The sequence below is a fragment of the Elephantulus edwardii genome, unplaced genomic scaffold (genome assembly GCF_000299155.1).
Source record: "Elephantulus edwardii isolate Elephantulus edwardi_28Jun2011 unplaced genomic scaffold, EleEdw1.0 scaffold00285, whole genome shotgun sequence".
Taxonomy (NCBI): domain Eukaryota; kingdom Metazoa; phylum Chordata; class Mammalia; order Macroscelidea; family Macroscelididae; genus Elephantulus; species Elephantulus edwardii.
The window spans coordinates 3,084,869-3,091,386 of record NW_006400035.1 but is presented as its reverse complement, the minus strand read 5'-3'; the positions used below and the strand labels follow the sequence as shown (position 1 = coordinate 3,091,386).

Sequence of the window (6,518 nt, the reverse complement as noted above, 5' to 3'; positions counted from 1 at the left end):
ATTAAGATAACAGCCTAGGAAATCCTGTAAACTAGTTGTATTCTGTTACCCAATGTTGCAATGAAGTCAGAATCGGCAGACCCCCTGGTTTTTAGAGGAAGTTAATCACACTGGAGGAGATTGCCCATCTTCCTCCTGCAGAGAAGCCTTGCACATGCCTTTGGAATTGCAGCACAGATTCTTGCCAGTAGGCCACCTATCCTTTGAAATCCTATCCTGTCCATTCTGCCTGAAGTGTAGGTTGCTGGGCATGGAGAGGCATGCATGTCCTGGGGCAGACCAACATGGCCTGGTGAGGAGCTGTTTATCTGGAGGAGGACTAGCTGTTTATCTGGGGGAGTTATAGCATGTCCTGGGAAGCACACCTGTCAGAAATTACAGGAGGTTGAGTTCAGTGACTCTTTACTGGCCAGAAACTTGGCTCAGCACTGGCCCATGGTGAGCCTGTGCATGCAGAGTACTGTGGTGCTCCCTCTGGGTTTTCAGTGGCTGGTTTGGGAAGTAGATTGCATCTCTGAGTGAACTCAACCCATAGCTAAGCACATTAACCCTTTGCATCATGCAGGGTCTCTATAAACCAACATGACAATACAAAATGCAGCTGCTGTCGTTGTCAGCTTCACATGTAGCAGCCCTTTGAGTGTCAGAGCAAAGTTGTTCTTGTGGTGCTCAGGGCTAAACTGTCCACCTGGCCTTTCCCCTAGGGGCTTTTGGGTGCATCCATACTGCCAATTTTTCAGTTCATTATCAACCACTTAACTGTTTATGCCATCCAGGGGGATTTATCAGCAGTAGAGGCCTTATGGAGATCTGGTGGCCTAGAGGCAAAAAGCCGTGCTGCAATTCCAAGTCATGCAGTTCAAATCCATCAACTGCACCATGGGAGAAGGATGGGAAATCTCCTGTGTGATTAATTACCTTTGAAAACCCACCAGAGGGTCAGCTATGGGTCATTTCTAGCTGATGGTACACAACAACAATGAATACCTCATAAAGATGGCACAGCAGTCCTGGTACCTAGCAGCTGAGTGTCTGTTCTGGTTTCAGGAAGTGGCAGTGATAACCAAGCAGCACATTTATCTGGAATCTGTCTCTGAATGAATTTTCTAGCACGACAGTTAAATGGCTATGCTAAGCCCTTAAAAGGGTTCTGTTAAGCATTTGTAGGGAAAGAGCTAATCACGTTCTTGTGCCTGAGACTCAGTTACTGAGATGGAGCATATGTAAAAGAGCAGATGCTTGACAGTTGAAGAAAGAACAGGGTGGGCTTTGACTACTCTTGACCATAATGTCATTTGACTCAACTGAATTGGCTTTGTGCTTCATTTTGATGTATTTCTTTCTAGAAAGTAGTACTTGGAAGGGAGATTTGTACAGCCATCCTGCAGAGCACTTTCTTTTTCTATTTGCTTTTTTTTAAAAGAATGTGACTATTATTATTATTATTATTAATGAAAATTGCAGAGACTTTAGATTTCCAGTCATTCATTGTTGCACTTTTCGCCCTTCCCCCACCCCAGTACACTCTTCTCTTTTAAAAGTAAAAGAAAAATTATTTCGTTGTTTTATAATCCCTCCCTCCAGGTCCACTCCACTATGCAGCCTTTGTTCTGGACGCCTGTCATGATGACAATAATATCTAATCACATAAACCTTTTAAACGGTTTTCTCCCTCATCTGTTTCAATGCAGTATACATTTTTTTTAGTTAATTTCAATGAACATTTACAGAGATTTTTGGATTTCCTGCAGAGCACTTTTGTAATAACCAATAAACTTGGGCTCTCTGGAGACTAAGATGCACCTGACACAGGCCATGGTCTTTGCAATCACTTGTTATGCATCTGAGAGTCGGACAATGACTCAGAAGGATAGAAGGAAAATTGATGCCTTTGAGCTGTGGTGCTCGAGAAGAGTATTGAATAGACCACCAAGAAAACAAACAGATTGATCCTAGAGAGGGTTAAACCAGGCTTCTCCATGGAGGCAAGGATTCTGGGGCTTCGTCTGACATACTTTGGGCATGTTGTAAGGAGAGACAGGTCCTTGGAGAGAGACATCATGCTTGGTTGGTAGGGTGGAGGGACGGCGCAGGAGCGGAAGACACTCTATGAGGTGGATTGATTCAGTGACTGGGGTAATCAGGATGGGTGTGTCAGAGGCAATGCGATTGGCACAGGATAGAGCAGGGTTTAAGGTTGTTGTACATAGGGTCACTATGAGTCACAAACAACTCGATTGCACATAACAACAATCATAATGATCCTCAAAAATCTCTTAAACTGGCCTATCAACCTGTACAAGAATATTCACTGAAGCAGTAATTTTACAGTGAAAAACTGAGAGCAATCTTATTTCCCTTCAGTAATGTTGTTGTTGTTGTTGCTGTTATGTGTCGTCGAGTCACCTGCGACTCATAGCAACCCTATGTACAACAGCCCTAAATTCCGCTCTGTCCTGTGCCAATCGTACTCTCTGACACTCCCAACCCAATTATCCCAGTTACTGAATCAATCCACCTCATAGAGGGCCTTCCTCTCCTGCGCTGTCCCTCCACCCTCCCAAGCATGATGTCCCTCTCCAAGGACCGGTCTCTCCTCACAACATGTCCAAAGTATGTTAGACGGAGCCTCAGAATCCTTGCCTCCAAGGAGCCACCCGGTTTTAAACAGACTTAGGTCTCAAAAAGTTATTAAAAAACAGTTAAAATTAACTAACCAAAGCAGAAGATAGACACCCTCTAAATTCTTCCTTTTTGTTATGGCATCAGAATTGGTGGAAGAGTCATCAACAATCTGCATTATGTACATGACACAACCCTGCTTGCTGAAACTGAGGAGGACCTGAAGCTTTTGCTGCAGAGCGTCAAGGCCAGCAGACTCAATATGGATTGAAGCTCAAATATCAAGAAAACAAAGATTCTCACCACTGGGCCAATGGGCAGCATCAGTATGGATGGTGAAGAGATTGAAATAGTTAACAGTTTTCGTTTACTTGGCTCCACAGTCAACACTCTTGTTAACAGCAGCCAGGAAACAAAGAGACAAATTACATAGGGAAAGTCAGCTGTGAGGGACCCCTCAAGAGTACTGAAGAGCAATGACGTCAGGCTGGAGACTAAGGTGTGCCTGATCTGGGATATAGTCTTCACAATTACGTGCTATGCATCGGAGAGTTGGACAGTGAATAGGTATGATAGAGAATTGATGCCTTTGAACTGTGGTGCTGGTGAAAAGTGTTGAATATACCATGGACTGCTAGGAGAATTACGTGCTATGCATCGGAGAGTTGGACAGTGAATAGGTATGATAGAGAATTGATGCCTTTGAGATGTGGTGCTGGTGAAAAGTGTTGAGTATACCATGGACTGCTAGGAGAACAAAAAGGTTTGTCCTGGAGAGGGTGAAGGCAGAATGCTCCTTGGAGTCCAGATTTCTGAAACTTCATGTGACATACTTTGGGCATGTTGCAAGGAGGGACTGGTCCTTGGAAAGGGACATCATGTTTGGGAGAGTGGAGGGATGGTGCGGGAGAGGATAACCCTGGATGAGATGTATCAATTCCGTGACTGGGGTGGTGAGAATGAGTGTGTCAGAGACAGTGAGGTTGGCACAAGATAGAGCAGCATTTAGGGCTCTTGTACATAGGGTCACTATGAGTCACAAGTGACTCGACGGCACATAGCAACAACAACAACAACATGTACTATTAAGTTGGAACTGACCTTCTAGCAGGTTTTCAGAAGCAGGTAATCTCATGGGAGGAGATTGCCCATCCTTCACCTGTGGTGCAGCTGGTGGAGTTGAACTGCATGCCTTCAGAATTGCAGTGCAGTTTTTACGAACATAAAAAACAAAGTCACACTAGAGATCTTGGGGTATCTCTAAAGTTCTGAAGACTTTATGAACTTTGTAAAGTTCAGTGAAGGATTAACACATAATCATTTATTTAACTATGTTCCAATGCATAATCTGGAGAGGATAAAATTGATGAATGGGACTTTCTAAAGATTAAGTCCCTGTGCACATCAAAAACTTTTCCCAACAGAGTGAAAAGGAAATCTACTGACTAGGAACAAACATTTGGCAATACCATATCAGACAAGGGTCTCATAACAAAAATTTGCACAATCTTACAGGGTCTCCAGAAGAAAAAGCCTGATAACCTAATTACAAAATGGGCAAAAGACATGGAAAGACTTCACAGAAGAGGACATTTGGATGGTCAACAGGCACATGAGAAATGCAAAAATCACTGACAATACGAGAGATGCAAATCAAAATCACAATCAAATATTATCTCACCTCAGTAGCAGAGGCAAAGTTTAGCAGGTAAGTATGCAATAGATGTTAGAGAGGATATGGTGAGATAGGAACTCTTATACATTTATTGGTGGGATTGTAAAATGGTACAACCACTCTGGAAGGCAGTTTAGTGTTTCCTCAAAAAGCTGAACATAGAACGTCCACATGACCCAGCTATTCCACTACTAGGAATATACCCCAAAGAAATCAGAACTGAGACACAAATGGATATTTGTACACCACTGTTCATAGGAGCATTATTCACCATCACAAGAACATGAAGACAGCCCTAATGCCCAAACACAATTGAATGGATTAAGAAATTGTATATTCACGTCCTTGCTCCCTGGCCTTCTTTCCCTGCGAGCAGACGGGCCTCTGTCTCGCTTTTTCTTATTTCCCCCCCTTTCCCTTCCTTTTTTTCCTTCCTTTTTCCCTCTCCCCCCTTTTCACCATTTCTCCTCGGAGGCGCATCCCAGGGGCAGAGGCAGAGCCGATGTCCCCCCCTTCTTCTCGTTATGGCGAGGAGCCACCTCCCCACGGGACACAAGCGGTGGCTGCGGTGGTTGGAGGAGTGGGACCAACGGTGGCTGCAGCGGGCACAGGTTTGGGGTCATCATGGAACTAATTTGCTGACCGACCCACCATCCGCAGCCATGCGTCCCGCTCGAGCCCCTGCACCCAAGTCCCCCGACCCGGTTCCCCCTCTTCTCCTTCCTCAGGCCCTTGCGCCATGGACGACCCTATGTCACCACTGTGAGTCCTACAGCTCTGCCGGGGAGGAGGGGGAGGAAGGGAAAGGAGGATGAAGAAGAGGAGGTGAAGGTAGCTACATCAAACTGAGTGACAGGCAGATCCAAAGGATGGAGAAAGGTCAGAAAACAGAAAAGCCAATCTCTAGAGAAGCCCATATGTGGAAGGTGAATGTGCCCAAAATGACTACAAATCAGAATGTTTCTCCATCCCAGATAAAGGAAGTAATTCAGTGGTTAGCCAAACTCAAGTACCAATTCAACCTTTACCCAGAAACTTTAGCTCTGGCTAGTAGTCTTTTGGACAGATTTTTCGCTACTGTAAAGGCCCACTCAAAATATTTGAATTGTACTGTAGTCATCTGTTTCTTCTTAGCTGCCAAGACTATTGAAGAAGATGAGAGAATTTAGCGTTGAAGGTGTCAGCAAGAGACAGTTTCTGTGGCTCTTCTTCATCTGAAATTCTAATAATGGAAAGAATCATTCTAGATAAATTGAATTGGGATCTTCACACAGCCGTACCATTGGATTTTCTTCACATTTTCCATGTCATTGCAGTGTCAACTAGGCCTCAGTTCTTCAGCTTACTCACACTGAGCCCATGTCAACATTCGGCAATTCTTACCAAGCAACTCCTCCACTGTATGGCATGCAACCAACTTCTGCAATTCAAAGGATCCATGCTTGCTCTGACCATGGTCAATTTGGAAATGGAGAAACTTATTCTTGATTAGCTTCCTCTTAAAATTGAACTGCTTCAAAAAGCACTGATGGGTAGCTCCCAGTTGATCCACTGCTGGGAGCTTGTGACACATCACCATTCTGCTCTGCAGTCTTCTTTGCCTCTAAATTCCATTTATGTCTACCGTCCCCTCAAGCACACCCTGGTGGCCTGTGACAAAGGAGTGTTCAGATTACATTCCTCCTCTGTCCCAGGCCCAGATTTCTCCAACAACAACAGCAAACCAGAAGTGCTAGTCAGAGGTACAGCAGCCTTCTGCCATCTCCCACCTGCCAATGGGTGCAAGCATACCTCTTCTAAACGCAAAGTAGAGGAGATGGAAGTAGATGACGTCTATGATGGAATTAAATAGCTCTACAATGAAGATAATGCTTCAGAAAATGTGGGTTCTGTGTATAACACCTATTTATCAAGGCATGGGACATGCTTCCCCTTGTCCACATTTGCAGCCTGTTTTTGTCATGTAGTTTCAACAATTGTTAACTTTTAAATGCAAAACTAAGCTAGACTACTCTGAGAATGAGAACATGGAAAACGTAGAAAGGATTTATATGGGACATATACTTACTTCATCAGGCTGAATTGAAGTGAGCCAAGGGGAGGAAACCCCAACAAATACTCTTGTTTTCTGTGCAGGTAATTATGTCCAACATTATTTAAATACTTAAAAGACCCAAAAAAGTATAGAAAAAAATTTCTTTGTAATGTTTCTCAATTCCTC

The 6,518-nt window shown here is 44.0% G+C and overlaps 1 pseudogene; it reads left to right on the top strand.

Moving 5' to 3' along the window:
- Window positions 1-4,821: 4,821 nt before the first annotated feature.
- LOC102859664 lies at window positions 4,822-6,264 on the top strand (annotated as a pseudogene).
- The last annotated feature ends 254 nt before the right edge of the window (window positions 6,265-6,518 follow it).